Below are 23597 nucleotides of genomic sequence, written 5' to 3' on the forward strand. Positions count from 1 at the left end.
GTTGGTCATAACTTTTCTTCCAAGGAGTAAGCGTCTTTTAATTTCATGGCTGCAGTCACCATCTGCAGTGATTTTGGAGCCCAAAAAAATAAAGTCTGACACTGTTTGCACTGTTTCTCCATCTATTTCCCACGAAGTGATGGGACCAGATGCCATGATCTTCGTTTTCTGAATGTTGAGCTTGAAGCCAACTTTTTCACTCTCCTCTTTCACTTTCATCAAGAGGCTTTTTAGTTCCTCTTCACTTTCTGCCATCAGGGTGGTGTCATCTACATATCTGAGGTTATTGATATTTCTCCCGGCAATCTTGATTCCAGCTTGTGCTTCTTCCAATCCAGTGTTTCTCATGATGTACTCTCCATATCAGTTAAATAAGCAGGGTGACAATATACAGCCTTGAAGCACTCCTTTTCCTATTTGGAACCAGTCTGTTGTTCCATGTCCAGTTCTAACTGTTCCTTCCTGACCTGCATATAGATTTCTCAAGAGGCAGGTCAGGTGGTCTGGTATTCCCATCTCTTTCAGAATTTTCCACAGTTTATTGTGATCCACACAGTCAAAGGCTTTGGCATAGTCAATAAAGCAGAGATAGATGTTTTTCTGGAACTCTCTTGCTTTTTCCATGATCCAGCGGATGTTGGCAATTTGATCTCTGGTTCCTCTGCCTTTTCTAAAACCAGCTTGGACATCAGGGAGTTCATGGTTCATGTACTGCTAAAGCCTGGCTTGGAGAATTTTGAGCATGACTTTACTAGCATGTGAGATCAGTGCAATTGTGCAGTAGTTTGAGCATTGTTTGGCATTGCCCTTCTTCGGAATTGGAATGAAAACTGACCTTTTCCAGTCCTGTGGCCACTGCTGAGTTTTCCAAATTTGCTGGCATATTGAGTGTAGCACTTTCACAGCATCATCTTTCAGGATTTGAAACAGCTCAACTGGAATTCCATCACCTCCACTAGCTTTGTTCGTAGTGATGCTTTCTAAGGCCCAGTTGACTTCACATCCCAGGATGTCTGGCTCTAGATGAGTGATCACATCATCATGATTATCTGGGTCATGAAGATCTTTTTTGTACAGTTCCTCTGTGTATTCTTGCCACCTCTTCTTAATGTCTTCTGCTTCTGTTAGGTCCATACCATTTCTATCCTTGATCGAGCCCATCTTTGCATGAAATGTTCCCTTGGTATCTCTAATTTTCTTGAAGAGATCTCTAGTCTTTCCCGTTCTGTTCTTTTCTTCTATTTCTTTTGCATTGATCGCTGAAGAAGGCTTTCTTATCTCTTCTTGCTATTCTTTGGAACTCTGCATTCAGATGCTTATATCTTTCCTTTTCTCCTTTGCTTTTCACCTCTCTTCTTTTCACAGCTATTGTAAGGCCTCCCCAGACAGCCATTTTGCTTTTTTCCATTTCTTTTCCATGGGGATGGTCTTGATCCCTGTCTCCTGTACAATGTTACGAACCTCATTCCATAGTTCATCAGGCACTCTATCGATCAGATCTAGGCCCTTAAATCTATTTCTCACTTCCACTGTATAATCATAAGGGATTTGATTTAGGTCATACCTGAATGGTCTAGCGGTTTTCCCTACTTTGTTCAATTTAAGTTTGAATTTGGTAATAAGGAGTTCATGATCTGAGCCACAGTCAGCTCCTAGTCTTGTTTTTGTTGACTGTATAGAGCTTCTCCGTCTTTGGCTGCAAAGAATATAATCAGTCTGATTTCGGTGTTGACCATCTGGCGATGTCCACATGTAGAGTCTTCTCTTGTGTTGTTGGAAGAGGGTGTTTGCTATGACCAGTGTGTTCTCTTGCCGAAACTCTACTAGTCCTTGCCCTGCTTCATTCCACATTCCAAGGCCAAATCTGCCTGTTACTCCAGGTGTTTCTTGACTTCCTACTTTTGCATTCCAGTCCCCTATAAAGAAAAGGACATCTTTTTCGGATGTTAGTTCTAAAAGGTCTTGAAGGTCTTCATAAAACCGTTCAACTTCAGCTTCTTCAGTGTTACTGGTTGGGGCATAGACTTGGATTACTGTGATATTGAATGGTTTGCCTTGGAGATGAACAGAGATCATTCTGTCATTTTTGAGATTGCATGCAAGTACTGCATTTTGGACTCTTTTGTTGACCATGATGGCTACTCCATTTCTTCTGAGGGATTCCTGCCCGCAGTAGTAGATATAATGGTCATCTGAGTTAAATTCACCCATTCCAGTCCATTTTAGTTTGCTGATTCCAAGAATATCAACATTCACCCTTGCCATCTCTTGTTTAACCACTTCCAATTTGCCTTGATTCATGGGCCTGACATTCCAGGTTCCTATGCAATATTGCTCTTTACAGCATCAGACCTTGCTTCTATCACCAGTCACATGCACAACTGGGTATTGTTTTTGCTTTGGCTTCATCCCTTCCTTCTCTCTGGAGTTATTTCTCCACTGATCTCCAGTAGCATATTGGGCACCTAATGACCTGGGGAGTTCCTCTTTTGGTATCCTATCATTTTGCCTTTTCATACTGTTCATGGGGTTCTCAAGGCAAGAATACTGAAGTGGCTTGCCATTCCCTTCTCCAGTGGACCACATTCTGTCAGACCTCTCCACCGTGACCCGCTGGTCTTGGGTTGCCCTGCCTTTCTGTATTTATTCCTTTGCACACAGCTTCAACATAAATATCACTTTCTCAGTGATACTGTGCCAGGTTTATTTTTCTGAAAATGTTTACAGCAGAGCAGTATTTCTCATCTTATGTGCTTTCCTGGAAACTTGTCCCTTGTCAAGTAAGAGCTGACGTCTGTTTTCCCTTGCCTTGAACTTAGGCTGGTGTGTGACTTCTCTAACCAGCAAAGTAAGGCAGAAATGATACAGTGTGGCTTCTGGTGCTAGATCCTAAATGGGATATAGCTTCTGCCTGCCTCTTTCTTTGGAGATTTTCCTTTGGAACTCATCCATGGTGTTGTGAGGAAGTCCAAGCACATGGCCTTATGGGGTGTTCTGGCCACCAGTCATAGCTAAGATTTTTAGCCAACAGCAATCATCAAGTACCAGACATAGGATTCAATGTCCTTCAGATGCTTCCAGTCTCTTTGCTCTGAGTCCTCCAGCTGAATCCCTAGATACCAAGGTGCACAGACCACTGTAGTCTGTTTAAATGCTTGAGTCACTGAATAGTATGTATAACAGTACTTGTTTGCTACACTCAGTTTGAGGTTAATATGTTATGCTTTCCTAGTAACTGGAAGAGATGCCTCCCCTGGTTCTTCTCTGAGACTTGGCCTTGTTGTCATCAACATTCATAGCTCTTATGCTCCTTTAACTATGTCTTTAGTGTCTGTCTTTTCTTTTACCCTGGAAGTTTGAGAAGGACATGAATTTTATCAGCTCTTGTCAATACTATATTCACAGTGTAGATATTCAATAAATATTATTGGATACAATTGTGAAATTATTAAATGCAATTCTGTGAGAGATAAAGAAAGAGAAACTTGGTGTTCAAAAACTAGAAAAAAGAAGCTAAATGAGTAGCACAGAAATAATGAGTGGCTTTTCAAGAAGTCCTTTAGAAGCACCAAAAGACTACAATAAAAGACTACAATACTCTGCTTTGGAATTGCACACTGGTGGTGTTTGTATTTGAGATGGGGAAGTTAGGGCATAAGTAAGATAGGTTGGCAGTGTATATTTTGACATAAAGCTGAGCTAAGAGCATAAAACCCTGAGAATTGGGAAGGGGTAAAAAACACTTTAGTATAGTTAAGAAAAAGTCACCCAAAGATTTTTAAAAGTCAAATATCCAAGCAATGACATCACTAAAGAAGTGAGAAAAAAGATCAAAGAACATGGAGGTAGGAATCAGTATCAGAACCCTGTTGTCAGCAGCTCTAAGTAACAAAATCACAAAAGTCACAACTATATTGAGGCCAAGACACAGAAACAAGCATCAAAGAGCCTCTCTTCCCAAAAGCGTTCTCCAACAAAGAAAGCAAAGTATAAATATATCACTGAAACTGATATGGATAGAAACCCTAACAATTTTCTCCACGTAAAATACAGTAAATAAAATATTACCATATTATTATTAAAGCTGTCTTTTCTAATAATATCAGATGTGAAAACCATATAGGTAAGTTCTCTAATGCCAATTTCACTATAAGGTCTTAAGTTCTTCAAGCTTCATTTTTCCTTTTGTTGATTTTTTTCAAGATTCTAATTTTTAAGACATCCTTTTTTTCAGCCAGTTTATGTTGTGATAAACAATGATGCATTTGCAAAATTGATTTCATACAGTATCTAGAATGAAGGGAAATGTGCATGTAAAACAGAAATGGATGGATAGGCATACTTTATATATGTCATCAAGAAAACCTTGAATAAAATTTTCATAGCTATTTAAAAATCTTCATGGGATTGAAAAATGGGATGAACAACATAGACACATACAAATCTATAAACACCTCTGGAGAAAGAAAGGGAACAATAAGGTCCTCCAAGGATTAGTGCTAAAATAGATTCAAGTTTCAACTACTGTCTACAAGAAGACACCATAGTCATCTAAACTTGTACTTCAAAACCGAGTACTTTGAGATAATAAAATGCCTAGTCAAATAGGTTGTCTCAAAAGATGTCTACAGTGAATAGAAAAATGCTAGCTCAGCTTTACTCTGCTGCTGCTGCTAAGTTGCTTCAGTCATATCCGACTGTGTGCGACCCCATAGACGGCAGTCCACCAGGCTCCCCCTGGGATTCTCCAGGCAAGAACACTGGAGTGGGTTGCCATTTCCTTCTCCAATGCATGAAAGTGAAAAGCGAAAGTGAAGCCGCTCAGTCATGCCCAACTCTTCGCGATCCCATGGACTGCAACCTACCAGGCTCCTCCATCCATGGGATTTTCCAAGCAAGAGTACTGGAGTGGGGTGCCATTGCCTTCTCCACAGCTTTACTCAAAGCATATGTAAAATAATGTTTTCAAATAGAAATGTAATCCAAATCCTATTTACAATCTCATTGGGTCTGAAAGAGTGAAAGTGTTAGTCGCTCAGTGGTGTCCAACTCTTTGTGACCCCATGGATTGTAGCCCACCAGGTTCCTCTGTCCGTTGGATTCTCCAGGCAAGAATACTGGAGTGAGTTGTCATTCCCTTCTCCAGGGGATCTCCCTGACTCAGGGATCAAACCCAGGTCTCCTGCATTGCAGGCAGAGTCTTTACTGGCTGAATCAAGGGTCTGAGCTATCAGCAAAACCAGGGGACCATGGGAGAGGACTTTGTAGACAAGCAATCCCTAAAGTCACCAATGTAACGCCATTCCTTTTAGCTAATGCCTTTAAACAGAAAACCCTCCAAAACACCACCCAGAAAAAGTAGTCACACCTTTAACCTCTATTCACAAACTAATTCCTGAACTGTCCAAATCAGTCTCACAGCTCATCCAGTCTTGCTCTCATTTCCCAGCTACCAACCTCAGTATTCATTTGCCTGTATGCTGCAGCTTCAAGCTCCCAGATTCGACAACCTCACTAGCTCCAGCTAAAGCCTGCCCATCTGCTCACTGCAAAGCATCACCAGCAAACCTTCTGATTCCTTTTCTGGCTCTACATGGCCTTTCCCCACAGGGAGCCCTTTACCAAGGGCAGGATGTCTCACAGGAAGGACTAGATATAATGTTCCACTGTGGCCAGAAGAACAAATAAAGCAATGGGCATTACTATCAAGATATATTACGGAGATTTCTCTTTTTCTCTCTTTCTTTTGTGAGAATGCATCTCACTTTATATAATGAGAGCAAACAGAAAATCAAGATTTACTTCACTGCATTTTGGTTGTGTGCTGCCTTTCCAGATAGCATCAAAACCAGAAAAATTATCTGAATTTTGCCTAATTCATGTTTATTTTGTATGAATATAAATTTTGCCATCCTTACCTCTCAGTGGTTACAATCACACAGCTGCATAAGGTTCTTGGTTTAAATTACAGTATTGTCAAATTAGCAAGAATATAAACAGACAAGAATAGTAATGAAATTGTTATGCATATATGCTTTCTAAATTACAATGCATGCAATACTATGTACACTCTTTAAAAAATGCCGGTATCCCCTAACTGAAAAACAGCATTGAATTCAAATGTCTTACATCTTTCTGTCTTTTAACTCCCACTGCAGGCACTATCTAAATAATGGATCTTCATGGCTTACAGTTACAAAGTGCCATATGCCTTTCTTTTAATTAAAATGATTTCCATATTATATCCAGTTTGTTTTATTAAAACAAATCAAAAGGAAAAAAGCGAGGTGGGGGGAAAGGCTGGTTGAATTAACTACAAGATTAACACACAGGCATGACTGAATTCGAATGAGATCATTTGTTCCTAAGAACTTTTTTTTTTCTTTAATGCTGTAGAATTTCAGCAAAATCGGTCTGCATCAGTGGTATCTGTGATGGGATGCTACAATTCCCTTTAGATCCACGGTGTCCCAAACACAACAAAGGTAGATTTTTTAAGCAAGTTGAGACCATTTGTTCATGCCTTCAATACACAAGTTTTTAAACTTGTTCTAACTTGCTACATAGTATGCTTTTGCCATCTACTGGAACAATGGTAGACTGCAGGTGTAATAATTTCTGCAGCAGTAGGAGCTGATTAACTGGACACTTTGAAGATGATTTCTTGGGACTCTAATACATATATAGGGAGAGTAAACAATCTCCTTCAAGATTTTTAGGGACGAGATCTTCCAAAATTAGAGACCTTCAGGGAAGCCTGAGAAACTTTTTCCATGATCACTGTCTCTTTCCAAAGGCTTTTTTAAGATGCCAGTGTGTCTATCTAGAAAATGCAATGCCATAGCAAAGCAAGAGACAAAAGCCTGGATTTCCAAAAGCTGGAGACTTCAATAATAAGGGGAAAAGTTTGGAATCATACTAAATCATTTTCATTTCTGGTAAACAATTTTTCTTGAAGATTAATTATTTTTCCATAAGTATAATCACTCGGACAGTTTCTCCTTTATTTAACAGGAGAAGGCTCCCTTGGGGTTTCTTATATTTAGGAACCACGGAATGCATTCCATAGCATTTTGAATTTATAATGAACATTTTAATTTTGCAATTCTCTGAGTCTGTTAGTTTCCACCTTATTACAATCATCTGAGTGGTTTGGTTACTGAAATACAGAGAATTGGAGCAGACAGACTCTAAGCCCGCCCCTAACAACCCCACCTCCTGGTATTCATATTCTGGTGTAATTATCTCTCCTTGGACTGTGGGCTGGACTTGGACGCTTGACACCTACAAATAAAATACAGCAAAAGAATGGAATGCCACTTCTGAGATTAGGTTATAAGAGACTCGACCTCTCTGTGTCTTTCCTTCTCACTCTGGCTCTTCTCACTTGCTGAATCTGATGAAGCAAACCACCGAGTTGTGATCTGTGCTATGGAGAAGACACAAGGAATAGGGGAGGCCTCAGACCCACAGCTAGTGAGAAAACAGGGGTCCTTAGTCCAACAACCCATAGGAAACCGAATCCTTCCAAAACCACACAATTTAGCTAGGAAGGGGATCTTTCCTCAGTTGACTAGAGATAACTGTAGCCCTGGCAGTGTCTTTATCACAGCAGCATGCGTGATCCTGAACCAAAGCACCCCAGCTAAGCCATATGTGGATGTCTCATGCACCTGTGTGGTTAGTCGCTCAGTTATGTTTGACCCTTTATGACTCCATCACTGTAGCCCACCAGGCTCCTCTGTCCATGGGATTTTCCAGGCAAGAATACTGGAGTGGGTTGCCATTTCCTTCTGTCTCATGCATAGAAACCATTAAATCCTAAATATTTTTTTAACATGAAACTAACATGTGTTTTGGCAGTTTGGTATACAGCAATAGGTAACTAACACCAGTACAATCAGTGATTCCCCATAGATACCAGCCTGGCTACTGATGTTGCCTTCAGGCCATGTTTAGGTTATTCTCAGAAAGTCAATACAAATTCCTATGTCAGCAAATTTAAAAATTATGCAGAAACAAGTGATGTCATGTAACAAAAAATTATTGAACACCTAATCTTTGAAAGGTCTAGGTTAGGTAAGGAAAGGGGAAAACGTTCAATATTAAATGAGAAATACTATAGATTGAATGTTGTGTGCCCCTAAAATCCTATGTTTAAACTTAACCCCCAGTGTGATGATATGTGAAGGTAGGGTCTTCGGGAAGTGAGTATTCATGGCAGCAGAACCCTATGAATAAAGTTAGTGCACTTACAAAAAAAGAATACAGGGAGCTCCCCTGCCCCTTCCACCATTTGAGATTATAATGAAAAGTCAGCCTTCTATGCACCAAGAAGCAGGCTCTCACCAATCTTTCTGGTGCCTTCTTAGACTTACCAACCTCCAATACTATGAAAAAATATTTTTTTCCTCTTTATAAACCACCCAGTTCATGATGTTTATTTTATAGTTGTCTAAACAGACTAAGAAAGGAAGTAACACAGGTAAAGATGAATTAATAAAGGGAAAATTAGATAGAAGGATATTAATAATAGCATTAATGTTAGGAAAGCTCAAGGAAGAACATCCCCAATGGGTAACAATTGGGAAAGACACTAGTGGGCAGACAGCTTTTGAAATGGGCCTTGTAAGGAAGCTTAGTATTTTTTAAAATGAAGAAAATCCTGAATAATGGTTAAAACATGCAGAAATGTACAGTAGTAAGAAAATGAAAGTTATCAGTCGCTCAGTCATGTTCAACTCTTTGGGACCCCATGGACTGTAGCTCGCTAGGCTCCTTTGTCCATGGGATTCTCCAGGCAAGAATACTGGAGTGGGTTGCCATGCCCTCCTCTCGGGGATCTTCCCAACCCAGGGATTGAACCCAGGTCTCCAGCATTGCACGTGTATTCTTTACCATCTGAGCCACCAGGGAAGCCCTGGAAGAAAATGGGCCATATGAGTGAGTCGTTCATGCACAGAAGATACTGGGAAACATATTTGTATCAGTCACATGAGCAAAAGTCCTGAATGCCAGATCCAGAAATGTCTGCAATTAATTCTGCAAGGATCCAATGAAATTGCTTGGAAAGAAAATAGACCAAAATAGCATCTTAAAAGAATCATTTTGCAACAAATTAAATGATGGGTCCAAATACTACAAAGAAAAATGCAAAAGACTTTGAAATGGACCAAAAAGTTTATCAAGTGATTTTAATCCTAAACTACAGGCGTTGAGGGCAGGAATCATGTATCCTAGGACCATGGGCCAAATTGGGCCAGTGGCCTATTTTTGAGCATCATTAAAGCTATGAATGACTTTTATATATTTTTTTAAAGCTGTAAAACAAAGAAAAACAAAGCCAAGATGAATAAGTGACAAGGTCCATGTGTGCCCACCAAGCCTAAATTATTTACTATCTGATCCTTCATAGAAAAAATTTGACAACCCCTGATCTAAGGGACATTCTCCCAGGCTCTGAATCTTAGGGGTTTACACCTTTCTTTTATGCTATTTTAGAATTCTGTAAATTGTAAATAACTAATAGCCCTACAAATGGGTTCCTGTCAATTAGCATGCACAATAGTCCTATGTGATGGAGAGACATTTTATCTCTCCTCCCTAACCCCACCTCACTCCCATTCTTATGGAAAAGAGTTGGTTTTGCCTCCATCTATAAAATCATTTCATGGCCTATATCTCTGTTCTTTGATTTATTTTTTGAATTGATTGTTAACATCTAACTGGTTACCTCGTAAATTCATGAGTTAAATAAAATCTTTGACAGGTGCTCATTTTATGAGAGGCAGGATTTGGTCATTTTTACAAATGAGTCTTTTAACACTGAGAAAAGAAAAAAATGATGATAAATCAGAGACTATCAAAGCTGTCTCTAAGATTTACATATGTATCACTGTAGAGTTCCAACGTATATTTAAACACCATGGAGTTCTGGATGTCACTGGCTATTAAGTTCAGCAAGTCCCCAAGTATATATAGAGGTTAGAAACTAAGGGTGTCCTCGGTATAAGATGAGGACCAAACCAAGCAGAGTCCTGTGACACAGAACAGTATCACTCCTACTGGATATGATGATACCCAATAAGAATGTGATACTACACAGGAGGGAATATATGAAGGGAAAACCTCACCTAGTAAAAATAATAGCATAAAACCTGGATGAGGCAAATAGAGGCACAATATGGGAGTCAGATCTTGTACTTGAACTCTGAGCATATCAGCAATGCCCCTCACAGAGGGTTCAGTTCCAAGCCTGCCCAGAGGGTAAATGTTTGTCTCTTCCGGAAAGCCCTCTTCTCGCTCCTCTCTCATCCTCTAATCTCATTTTTATACTAGGACATGACTTCCTCCCTCAAATGTTTTGGTTTCCTTCTTGCTTTTGCAAGCACTCCTTTTTCCTCTCTTCTAACTGCTATGCAGAAATCCTTTCTCTCTACTTGCTCTTTCTTCAGTTCAGTTCAGTCACTCAGTCGTGTCCGACTCTTTGTGACCCCATGAATTGCAGGACACCAGGCCTCCTGTCCATCACCAACTCCCAGAGTTCACTCAGACTCACGTCCATCGAGTCAGTGATGCCATCCAGCCATCTCATCCTCTGCTGTCCCCTTCTCCTCCTGCCCTCAATCCCTCCCAGCATCAGAGTCTTTTCCAATGAGTCAACTCTTCCCATGAGGTGGCCAAAGTACTGGAGTTGCAGCTTCAGCGTTAGTCCTTACAGGACTGATCTCCTTCAGAATGGACTGGTTGGATCTCCTTGCAGTCCAAGGGACTCTCAAGAGTCTTCTCCAACACCACTGTTCAAAACATTGATTTTTCAGTGCTCAGCTTTTTCACAGTCCAACTCTCACATCCATACATGACCACAGGAAAAACCATAACCTTGACTAGATGGACCTTTGTTGACAAAGTAATGTCTCTGCTTTTGAATATGCTGTCTAGGTTGGTCATAACTTTCCTTCCAAGGAGTAAGGGTCTTTTAATTTCAAAGCTGCAATCACCATCAGCAGTGATTCTGAAGCCCAACAAAATAAAGTCTGCCACTGTTTCCCCATCTGTTTCCCATGAAATGATGGGACCAGATGCCATGATCTTCGTTTTCTGAATATTGAGCTTTAAGCCAACTTTTTCACTCTCCTCTTTCACTTTCATCAAGAGGCTTTTTAGCTCCTCTTCACTTTCTGCCATAAGGGTGGTGTTATCTGCATATCTGAAGTTCTTGATATTTCTCCCAGCAATCTTGATTCCAGCTTGTGTTTCTTCCAGCCCAGTGTTTCTCATGATGTATTCTGCATATAAGTTCAATAAGCAGGGTGACAGTCTTGACGTACTCCTTTTCCTATTTGGAACCAGTCTGTTGTTCCATGTCTAGTTCTAACTGTTGCTTCCTGACCTGCATATAGGTTTCCTAAGAAGCAGGTCAGGTGGTCTGGTATTCCCATCTCTTGAAGAATTTTCCAGTTTATTGTGATCCACACAATCAAAGGCCTTGGCATAGTCCATTACAATGAGTTCAGCAAATAGCTATTTATCTTTGCTCTACAGCAAGAAAGGTTTAATCTTGAAATTCTGAATGAGTTGATATTTGGGTGTTTGGAGATGGTGGTAATGAGATATTTAAATTATAAAAAATGGAAGAAATTTTTTTAGAAAAAAATATGAATTAAGTTATCCTGATCTGCAAGAGTAAGGCAATGAAGTTGGGGGAAATAAGGTAGATTAAGAAGGTGTTATGGAGGTAGAATATTCATAAACTGGCATTTTATAGAATATAGAAGATGAAATATGAGAATTGATATAAGAGCATTCCAGTATGTCAAGGTTGGTCATTGGTAGTGATGTTAATATTTATGGGGAATTCAGGTCAAGGAATTGGTTTGGGAGGTTGTTGGAGAGATTATGACATGAATTTTCTCAATATAAAAGACCAATTATAGTTACAACAATCATTACAGAAAAATTTCAAAATAGTGATTAGGCTTTGGAGAATAAATTATGTAAGAGTAATTCCTGTCTCTACCACAGATCAATCATATGTTTTTCATATTTTATCTTTTTTATCTAATTCTAGAATAGAAGATTTTCCATGACCTCATAGAATTTTTCTATTATTTTATCCCTGGATGTGAAGAATTACAACAATAAAAATTGCATGTTCATAAACTTAACCATGTTTGGAATGCAATTATAGGATAGTTCCTATTTTAAAAAGCTTCCCCATATAGCAAAATATGATTATGTTCCATTAATCTTTGAGGACTATAATACCATCATTCATCTTTATCAACTGAGTTCATTGATTTTGCATCTCTGCAAGATAGGTCAGCATTCTAAAAAATATTTATCAGTGGAAACTAACATCCAGTATGGAATATGTCATATTTCATTTACTGTATTAAACTAAGTTTATATTTTACTATTGTTATTCAGATACTGAAAAGACATAAGACCTCATGATTTCTAATAATTTTTCTGTATATGTGGTTTTGTTTTGTTGTTGATGATAATGATGTTTTTTTTCTTTCCATCTGTCCTGAAAAGAGTGTTCAGTGTCCTGGATTTTTCAATATCACCAAAAATAAATTAGTTTAAAAAAAATCAAACTGATTTAAAAGTCTGATTCTACCCAATGTAATGTGTAAAAAATGTTTCAAAGCCAAACATAATTTCTCCACTTTCCCTCATTATTTTCTACAAAGTATAGCTTCATTTGTAAAAGAGAGGTATTATGTTTTTTTGAGAAAATACTTTGTATTCTGAGCCTTGGCAAATCTATGGAAATCAACACTCAGTCAAATGAATAATATGAATCCTAGTTTCAGGACTTGCTTTAGGCAAAATATGTCATATAGGCAATCTTTTCTTGCCTCCCTGGAGACCCAGGTGAGAATCTGACAGAGTAGAAACCAGAAAACACATTACCCTCAAGCTGAAATATTGTTTAGGTCCCAGCCATTTCCTATTCACTTTAGGAAAACTAAGACCCACATACTGCGTGACAGTTAATTCCTTTCAAATAAATTTGTTGTACAGATCCAGTGGTGAACAAAAGATTAATCTTCAAGTAAAATACCGAGTAAAAGTATATGCATTTTTTTTCTACTTGCTGTAATGAATTAAACATTCTTTTTTGAGGTAAAACAAAAGCTTAGCTCCTTTTGAATGTCCTAGAGCTAATTTACTGACATACACTCAAGTTTTTTTTTTCATCAAACTGATTTATTACAGTCCTTCAGCATGACCAAGAGCCCACTCCAGACTAAATCATTTCACTACTGTCAGAACTAGAATTTACCAAACAGTATTTAAAATGCAAAACAATATTCAGAATGAATCCTTAATGAGTTATTATACTTTTTTTTTTTTAGCAGAAACTGTACACTGAAGCAAAGTACTGATGATCTCTTAGGGGTGTTACATGCAATTAATCATAAAGATTTTTTCTAGGAGAATAAATCTAGGTAGGTTTAAATTATAGTATAAATCTTTTATCATGTGCCATGGTAATTAAAATTTTTAAATAAAACACACAAATGTTTCACATACTAAATCTACTTCACATGTAGCTACATAGGTCAATGCTCTCTAAATTTTTATGCTGGCAAATTTTCACTAACCCTGCTGAATTTCCTCTTCTATGCAAAATAATTTTTTATTCTCTAGGGAAAATTACTGTAGTGTATCAAAGGAATTCCTTACCTCCAAATGAAACAGGTTAAGCATGGGGTTTAAATTCTCTGCAATTATTTAGTGTAGCATTATCAAAATGGTTTAATGAATGTATTTTAATTCTACAACTCATCTCCCTTTGAACAAATTCTTCTGGTTACTGAAATAAAAATGCTGTTTAATTTGCTTAAGAAATGATTTTCTATTAGGCTTAAGATTTGAAAATACAAACATTTTGAGATTATAGAAATTGCAGACATTTGTTTGTGAGAGGGGGATGTTGGGAGAATCAAGAAAGCATAAACTTTGGTTTGAGAGCACTTTATTCAATTTTGAATTCTGTTATTACTGGCAATTGATCACCCCAAGTCTCAATGTTCTCATCTGTTAAATGGGACAGTAATACAGATTTTTGTGCATTTGATAGGCTTGAAAGAGCTGTTCACCTAAAGGAACAAGCACATGCTATTCAATGAAAAACAAGTCTTTTTCTGTCAATATATGTACCATGAAAGTTAGACAAGACTTGACTTAGATCCACACTTTTATTTTAGAGAAATATTTCTTCTAACTTCTTTCTTTTCAGTAGGGCTAACATTTTAACTTGAGTGCTTCATTATTTTTGTTTAGACAAGCTCTAAGTACAAAGTTCTGATGCATTCAATTCCAGACATTTGCATTGCCTGATTCTGCCCACATGGCCCATGACAAGTCTACTAACCAGATAAATAATTCTAAGCAAATGAACCCAACTATTATTTAATAGTCATCAATTACTATGATAATAAAATCTAAAATTATAAGCTCAATTCTTACAATTCTCTATAATTACTGACAGAAAAAACCAAATGACCCTATGAGTTGACATGCCAGAATTAATATAAGTAACCACATATCTCCAACTTCTCTGACATAAGCAGTCACTAAGTTTAGTTAAGTTATAAATACAAAGGCATGGTGAAATAGCAGAAAAATCATTGAGCAAAAAGTCCAATGCTTTGGTTTTCAACCAATCTTCTGACTACTAGAGTCTAGACATATCATTTAAAATCTTTAATTTGCAATTTCTTTATACAGTAGCAATGACACTACCTACCCTGTCTATCTTATACAATTATTAAGAAGATAAAGCATGAAAGCACTTTTAAAATTCCAAAGTACTAAACAGAAATGAACAACAGTTGATTTCACTGAACTCAGTGAAAATTTACCATAAAAAATATGCACATCTGTTTTCACTCTAGAAGAAAGAACAATATAATACTTGGCCTACATGGCGCCCAAACCAGAAAGAACTTTTATTTTGCCAAAAAGATTTACATAGGAATAAAATGAGTATTTTCTTGTATGCATTGCCAAGTGAATTTATGCTTAAGAAAAAACATGTTTAATCACCATAAAAGTAAGAATAAAGCAAAATAAACCTGTTTGAAAAAGAGGGTAAGGTTTGCTACCAAAAACAATAAAGTACAAAAGGAACCAAGAAACCGAAACAAATTTTGCCTTTTGCCAAGGACCAGCTGTGGCTATCAGCGCATCAAATTCTTAAAAAGTACTCACCACTGTTTGCCTTACCAGCAGTGTTTAGGGCTTAGCTATACAGTTTTAGGTATGATAATCCAGATCATTGCACTAATAGCAAAAACAAAGACTTGATGGTGACCAAAAAGAAAACAAGCCTACTCTTTAAAATATGCAAAGCGTTACATCTAACAATGAATTTAAAACAACGTATTTGTCCTCTAAGTGTAGAAGTTCTGTAAATATACTTCTCATACTGAAAAATCACACTGTTAAGGAGAAAAATCACTGACCTGAAATAGCGTCACTTGTGCCAAAGCCCATGATGCCAAGTCTAGATTTAATACCGTATCTGATTGCAGTTTTGACCTTCACCAGAAATATAACCTTAAATAACCTATCTAGAATTTTCTGATCAGAGCCAGTGAGACTCTGCCATATTGGCCCTCTCTCCTCCAAGAGGAAGAATCTGCATGATAAAACCCTCACCCTTTCTTCTTTGAAAAGATTTTTTTGCCCCAAATAACATTTTATATTTATTTGTTATTGACTTCCTTGCCCCACCCTCCATTGTATAAAAACTTTTCACTTCATATAACCGTTGAGGGCTCACCAGTTGTTAGATGGAATGCCGCCTGATTCATATAGCATATGATACAGTTAATTAGATCTTCAAATTCACTCAGTTGAATTTTGTTTTTCAGTAGCACTAATAGCTATTCAGAAATAAACTTGATTTACAATCAAGTAAATTGTGGCTCAGTAGGTAAAGAATCCACCTGAAATGCAAGAGACGCAGCAGAAACGGGTTCAGTTCCTGGGTCAGGAAGATCCCCGGGAGGAGGGCGTGGCAACCCACTCTGGTATTCTTGTCTGGAGAATCCCATGGATCTCTGTCCATGGAGTCAAAGAGTTGGACACGACTGAACAACTAATATGTATAGGCTAAATATAATAAAAATAATTGTCCATAATTTAGTTCTTATATAAAAGAAAATTTTAAAAGAGTAGTCTTCAGTTCCATTCACTCAGTCGTGTCCAACTCTTTGCAACCTCATGGACTGCAGCACTCCATGCTTCCCTGTCCATCATTAACACTCAGAGCTAGCTCAAATCTATATCCATAGAATCACTGATGACATCCAACCATCTCATCCTCTGTTGTCCCTTTCTCCTTCTGCCTTCATCTCTCCCAGCATCAGGGTCTTTTCCAATGAGTCAGTTCTTCACCTCAGGTGGCCAAAGTATTGGAGTTTCAGCGTCAGCATCTTTCCTTCCAATGAGTATTCAGGACTGATTTCCATCAGGATTGACTGGTTTGATCTTCTTGCTATCCAAGGGAGAATTTTAAAAAAGAGTGGTCTTCAAATGTCTGTAATTAAAAGCCAGACCTCAGAGTTCATTTCGGAAATTAAGAAAAGGAAAGAAGCTAAAATCTCCTGAGCATTTGCTATATACCTGGCTCAGTGCTTTGAATTTTATAAACATTTCTTCATTTCATTTAACCCTAATCAAAAACAAACAAACAAAAACTAAATAAAACAAAAGCAAAAAATACTGTACAGTCAGCAAAGATCAGTAGTTATCAGGATTGTGGTTAGATGGAAGGACGAATAAGCAGAGCACAAAGGATATTTAAGGCAATGAAAACATACTGTGTGATACTATAATAACAGATGTCATTATGTGTGCTCAGTTGCTAATCATGTCCAACTCTTTGCAACCCCACGGACTGTAGCCCATCAGGCTCCTCTGTCCATGGGATTTTCCAGGCAAGAATACTGGATTGGGTTGCTATTTTCTCCTCCAGGGGATCTTTCTGACCCAGGAATCAAACTTGCGTCTCCTGTATCTCCTGCACTGGCAAGCAGATTCTTTATACATTAGTCCAATATCATAGACTATAAAACAACAAGAGCAAACCCTAAGATAAACTATTGTTGACCAAGAAGAAATACAGAAGGCTACAAATAAGAAAAGAGTGTATTGGGGGATGTGGGGGCAGGGTCTCAGAAACCACACTTTGGAATACAAAGATTCTGGCAAAAACAAGAGTGTACAGGAGAAGAGAAAGAATATTTTATTAAAACAAGTATGAAACACTTAGAACTTATAAGATTCAGCAAACCAACTTTTTACTCTGTGAAAATTCATAACCTTAATAAACTGTACTACTAAAAATGAAAATAGCAATATGATCATTGTTTTCCTGATTTTAGTAGACGTATTTTTAAAGTTTTACCATTAAACCTGATGCTGCCTCCTGATTTGGTATATGTTTGTTCTGTTTCATTTCTCAACTGGGTGTCCAGCAATACAATTCTGACCCTAACTGGCAGGAGTTAGCGTCAGACCCCACAAATTTAAGGCCTTAACTCTCCTCGGAACTGTGCTTGCATCAGATCCCAGCTGCATTTTTGGAGGGGGTTGCCAGGCAACCTGGACGTTCAACTAACTGACTGCATATTGGATGGTTCCTATAACCCCCTCAGCTTTGATAATTCACCAGAATAACTCAACAAAACTTAGGAGAGTTCTATACTTGAGATTACAGTTTTGTTAAAAAGGATGCGCCTAGGGTGAAGTTCTGGAAGGAAATGAAGCGTCCCCATGCCATCTCCACATGGAGTTAGGGCATGTCACCCTCCAGACACATTAATGGACTTTCCAACCAGGAAGCTTCACTGAGCTTCTAATCAGAGTTTCATAACTTAGGCATGAATGACTAAATCAAGATGACCATGTGACTGAACTCAATCTCCAGCCCCTCTCTGCTTCCTAGAGGTCATACCTCAAAGTCCCCAACACTTTAATCATGTGCTTGGTCTTCTTGGGATCAGACCTCATCCTGAAGCTACCTATGGACCCATCTGAGTCAGCTCATTAGCATGACAAAGACACTCCTGTCATTGCAAAGGTTTTTACAGCTCTGTACCAGGAACCTTCAACAAAAGACTAGAGACAGTCTTTGTCTATATACTGTATCGATATACTACAATGTTAGATCTACTGAATAAAGCTTCTCATATGAACCAATCAAGGTCACAGAAGGAAAACAGAAGGCATACTGAAATTAAGGACTTCCCTGGTGGCTCAGACAGTAAAGAAAGTGAAAGTGGCTTAGTTGTGTCCAACTTGTTGGGATCCCATGGGCTGTATAGTCCATGGATTTCTCCAGGGGATCTTCCCAACCCAAGAATTGAACCAGGGTCTTCTGCACTGCAGGCAGATTCTTACCAACTGAGCTATCAGGGGAACCCTTGAACGTAAAGAATCCACCTGCAATGCAGGAGCTGCAGGAGAGAGGGGCTCAATCCCTGGGTTGGGATAATCCCCTAAAGAAGGGAATGGCTAACCACTCCAGTATTCTTGTCTGGAGAATTCCATGGACAGAGGAGCCAGGTGGGCTACAGTCCATGGGGTCACAGTCAGACACAACTAAAATTCGATTCGTTTTAGTTTAACAAAGGGAGTATTTTTAAGGTGAGACTGGAGTATCAAGGAACCTCAAAGGCTATTTAGAAAACTGAAATGATAGCAAGGATAGAAAGGACAAGGAACTGAAACACTGTCCAGAACTTAGAGGGAAAAAGTTAAATAGAAAAGCCAACTTTAGAGTAGCAGTGACTTTTTTCCGAGGCACAAAATTAGTTGGAAACCATTCTCAGAGAAGGAAACAGGGCCTTAATACTGTGACCTCACTCTCTCTTCCTGAACCCAGCTAGACCTCAGAGCCTGAAACAGTCCTTTGATGAAATCCATACAGGCCAGCCTCTTGGGGCACAGAGCAGAGTGAAGGATGATCTGGAAGAGCAAATGCAATGTGTCCAGCACACCCTGAAGAATGGGTGTTGGCTTTTATATAAAGTTAGCTCAACATCCACGGACAATGATCTTTTGGATTCACATTTGGTCTATTAAAATGGTCAAAGCTGCCTAAAACTGAACCATCCTTAGATTTCTGGAAAGAAACTCACTTTGTGCATTGCTTTTTCATGTGCTCCTGGATGCTATTAGTTAACTTTAAGGATTTTTGCATCAATATGTGTTTAAAAAAAAAAAGGTAGCTTTGCATATTTCTTATTTTTTTCTGATACCTTCTATTCACATAAATAAGGACACATTAAGGTGTTTCCCAAGCATGAAAATAAACAAACAAAAAGATATAAACACTGGTGTCCACCTTTAGCAATATAAATAACCAAATCTTGGATGTTTTTTAAACTCAAGTTTTCCTTTCCAGCCAATCACCCCTTTATGGGAACTGATAAAGGGAGAGAGAAAGATTCTATAGGAGCTGTGGCTATTTAAAAATCATTCTTCTTATACTTAATTCATAGGATTAAAGCAAGTAGTTCTTTGACTGATCCACAACAGGACCAATGAACACTGCCCTTTATTTTACATTGTCTTTTTCCCAAAGCTTCAGTATTAGAAGAATTGATTGTCCTGGTAAATAAGAAGCTGTATTATAATTTATTAGTTGCTCAGAATTAAATAACTAATGTGTAAAAATCTATCATCACAGCCTCTGGTTCAGTTAAGACCTCTTAACTGGTCTTAAGACTAGTTACCTCTTTTCTTTTACAGAAGGATTTCGATGTTTAAGTCTAGAAATGTACTGAAAAGTAGGATCTGGCTACCTGCCACTCAAAAGCCAATGAAGAGGCAGGTTGGTGGAAAATTTGCTTTATTTTGGATGCCGGCAATGGAGGGGAGGGGAGGACTCTTGTCCAAAAGCTGAACCACTCTTCAGCCACTGGGCAAAGAGCTTTTAAGGATGGAGGGAGGAGGCTACATGCACAGTCAGCTGACTATCATCTTGAAATTGATCATGCGCTGCTCTGATCAGCATCATTTAATTATTATAAATACAGTTAATCTTCAATTCCAGAGTTGATTTGTTCCCACTTCCTTGAGGCCAATTCTCAGAATTGTGGAAGTTGAGGTCATGGCTACAGTTTGGTATCATATAGTTAACTTCTTCCACTTGGTGGGAATTTCCGTATATACAAGACCACTCCTAGGTTATGTCTCAGAATACTATCTATAGCCCTTGAGGAAGAACTACAGGTTCTTAACTACGCTTAATCACTAAACTATTATTAGTCTTAGTGGACTGTTTTCCTTTGTTCCTGCATTTTTTTCAGATCTCTGATTAAACTTATTCTTTGGCTAAAGTTTTTCCGCAGACAAAAGGCAGGCTGAGGACATGGATGGCATAAACCATAGGGTTTTGCTGTTTCAGAAAGTGAAATTCAGTTTAGTCTGTGGTTTTGGTCATTCTGTGTATGTGTATATGTTCAATCAATTCTGATCGCTAAGATCATATAGAACATAAGTGCATGTGAGCAAACACATACTAGCACACGCACACACACACACACACACACACACACACACACACACACATGCGCACTGCATCTTCCTACTGATACTATTAGACCATCTTGTTTCTTTTTTCTTTTCTCTTCAAGACATGCTTGTAGGGAATTGGTAGAAATAATAACTGGCCTGTTCCTCTCTTTGTGAAAGTGACACTATCTTTAATTTTCGCCCCATTGCTAAAAATATGCAGATAGTATGTGTGAATACTTAATTTTCCAAACTGTGCTAAGACAAATTCAAGGAGAGATTTTACTGGCAAGCAGGGTAATTTTATGTTTCTCTCCCCAACCCCAAATTTTAATTGGATGGGTAGATACCTCCTGTATGAACAGTTTGACATTTTCAAAGTGTATTTATACAAATCAGTGGAAGATATTTCTCAGTTGTTCCACTGACTATGCAGTAGATATTTCAAAATAGCAATGCATATTTCAAAATCTCTTAAGTTTTTCTAAAAAATAAGCTTGGTCAGAAATAATTAGGACCATTCAATAAGCAAATGGACAATGACATGTTTTGATATAAAATCAGTTAAAATAGTGCAGCATATTTCTCACTTAAAACCACTGCCATTTGTACATCTTCATTTTCTTTAAATGTACTTGAGGGCCCTTTACTTTGGGATATTGGCAGGAATGTTAAAAAAAAAATACAACTAGCTTATAGATCAACATCAACTCTCCTAAATGTTCTGAGACTTTTCTTCCAAAAGACACGCACACATTGTGAAAGCCTATGTGCTTATAATTTACTGTGGTTCAAATGCCGGGCTGTATTTTCTTGGTGTTAGTCAAACACTATGGAAATACTTAATGGTAAAGAGAAACCAAGCATTTCTAGCCAGTCACTTTCAACTGAGATCAATACAGTGTAATGATGATTTAAGATGCTTCTGAGTTTAACTTAAGTAATTTTCCCTTCTTTCCTCTGAGATTGTAAATCTGACTAATTGCTTCACACTCTCTAGAACTGCTTCTTCTTGCTAAGTATAATTACTATGTCTGGATTCTCCTACACCCCAAGTAATTTTATGGAGGGCTTGCCTACTGATCTCATTACACTTTCAACACTGATGCATTGGGCTCCATGCTGTTATTTACCTACTTCAGTATACTTGATAAATTAAATCCAGGCCTTGTTAAATTTACCCTTTTAAGGCACAAATATCACAATTTAATATGGATTAAATTAAACCAATAGGAATTTTGCTTCTTCCACCACAGAGTACACATTAGTTGACTTAGTTTGATCACTAGAATACCAATACCAAAGAAGTAATCAGGCTATTTGTGAAACATATGCATGGGGGAGAAAAAGCATTCTAGAATAATTTTTGAAGTGAAAAAAGTAAAAACGTTCTACCATGGCTTAATCAGCTCCTAATTACAAAAGTGTAATGCATGGCAGATAAAAAAGCAAGAGCAAGAAGGGTCAGAGTAGTAAAGAATAATTGCTACACAGCACTAACATCCAATTATAAAGCCAGTTATTTTGATCATCACAGATTCTGCCCTTTTAGATTCAAATCTAATTTTTTTTAAGTCTATTTTTTCACTCAGACCAGATTATTTCAATCCCATGAAGAAAATCAATCCAAAGTGATGAACTTCTCTGTGGCTTTGCTCCTGTGATCACAGCTGGCGGGCCTCCTTGGTGGCTCAGATGGTAAAGAATCTGTCTGCAGTACAGAAGACTCAGGTTCAATCCCTGGGTCCAGAAGATCTCCTGAAGAAGGGAATAGCTACCCACGCCAGTATTCTTGCCTGGAGAATTCCATGAACAGAGAAGCCTGGTGGGCCACATTCCACGGGGTCACAAAGAGTCAGACACGACTGAGCAACTAACTTACAGCTGGAGAGAGGGAAAATCTACAGGCTCTTTCACACTAGCACCTCACTTCTTTTAAGTTTGTGAAGGTTATAATTCCCTATGAAGCTCTGATCTGATTTTCTTCTCTGAAGAGAGCCTCTGAGCACATTCATTTGCATCCACGCTGAGACTTCACTCACCTGGAACAGCCAAGAACAAGTGTCCTCATTTTTCTCACTTGATCTTTGGAACATTTCTCTGCAGAAAAAGTGCTCATCTAGCTGAAGGACACACTCTAGAATATGGAGTGGGAGAGGTTTACATCGGCTCTGAGACATGAGTGTTAACTAAAGCACAGCCTTTTTCAGGGTAAATTACCCTTTCAATCAATGCCTTAGGTCATAGCATGAACATTTCATTTTTTTTCTACAAAGAATTCTTGGATGCTAACAAAAGTGGACATTTCTGTCTTGGCTTGGTGTCCCTTCACAGGGGAAAATAAGCAGAAGATTTTTAAAGGATTTTCATAAATATTAAAAAAAAAATCTATCAGAAAGAGTTCGCTGTCATATGATAGTAGGGGATTCCCTGATAGATGTGAAACCAGACAATAAAGCACTTTGTGTCTATATTAATTTTCTATTACTAAGTAACAAATTACCCGAAAACTTAGTAACTTAAGGGAAAAAAATTATGGATCTTACAGTTTTGATGGGTCAGGAATTTGGGAGTGTCTCAGCTGAGCAGTCTGACTTTGCTTCTCTCAGGACGATATATTGGCCAGCACTTGCAGAAATCTAACTGCTTGACTAGGGATCAAGAATCCTGTTCTGAAATGGCTGACTCATATGAACTGTCATCAGAAGGCCAACTCTTACATAGCCGTTGGCAGAAACCTCTTTCTGACCTTTGACAAGGTTCCTCAATTACTTGCCACATGGACAATTCCACCAGCTTGCTTTCTGGTCCTTGTGGCATAGCAGCTGATTTCCCCCAGAGTGAGACATCCAAGAAAGAAAGTGAAGAGAAAATCACAATGCCTTCTGTCTTGGGAGTCACACACCATCATTTCCACCATGCTTCTAGTTTATTAGAAATAAATGTCTAAGTCCAGTCTAGATTCAGGGGAGCAGAGCAAAAGAAGAGAACACCTTTTTGAACATTAGACAGATTTTAAACCACTACAGTGTCCTTCTTACCAACTAATATTT

Source organism: Budorcas taxicolor, chromosome 12 (assembly GCF_023091745.1).
Source record: "Budorcas taxicolor isolate Tak-1 chromosome 12, Takin1.1, whole genome shotgun sequence".
Lineage (NCBI taxonomy): Eukaryota > Metazoa > Chordata > Mammalia > Artiodactyla > Bovidae > Budorcas > Budorcas taxicolor.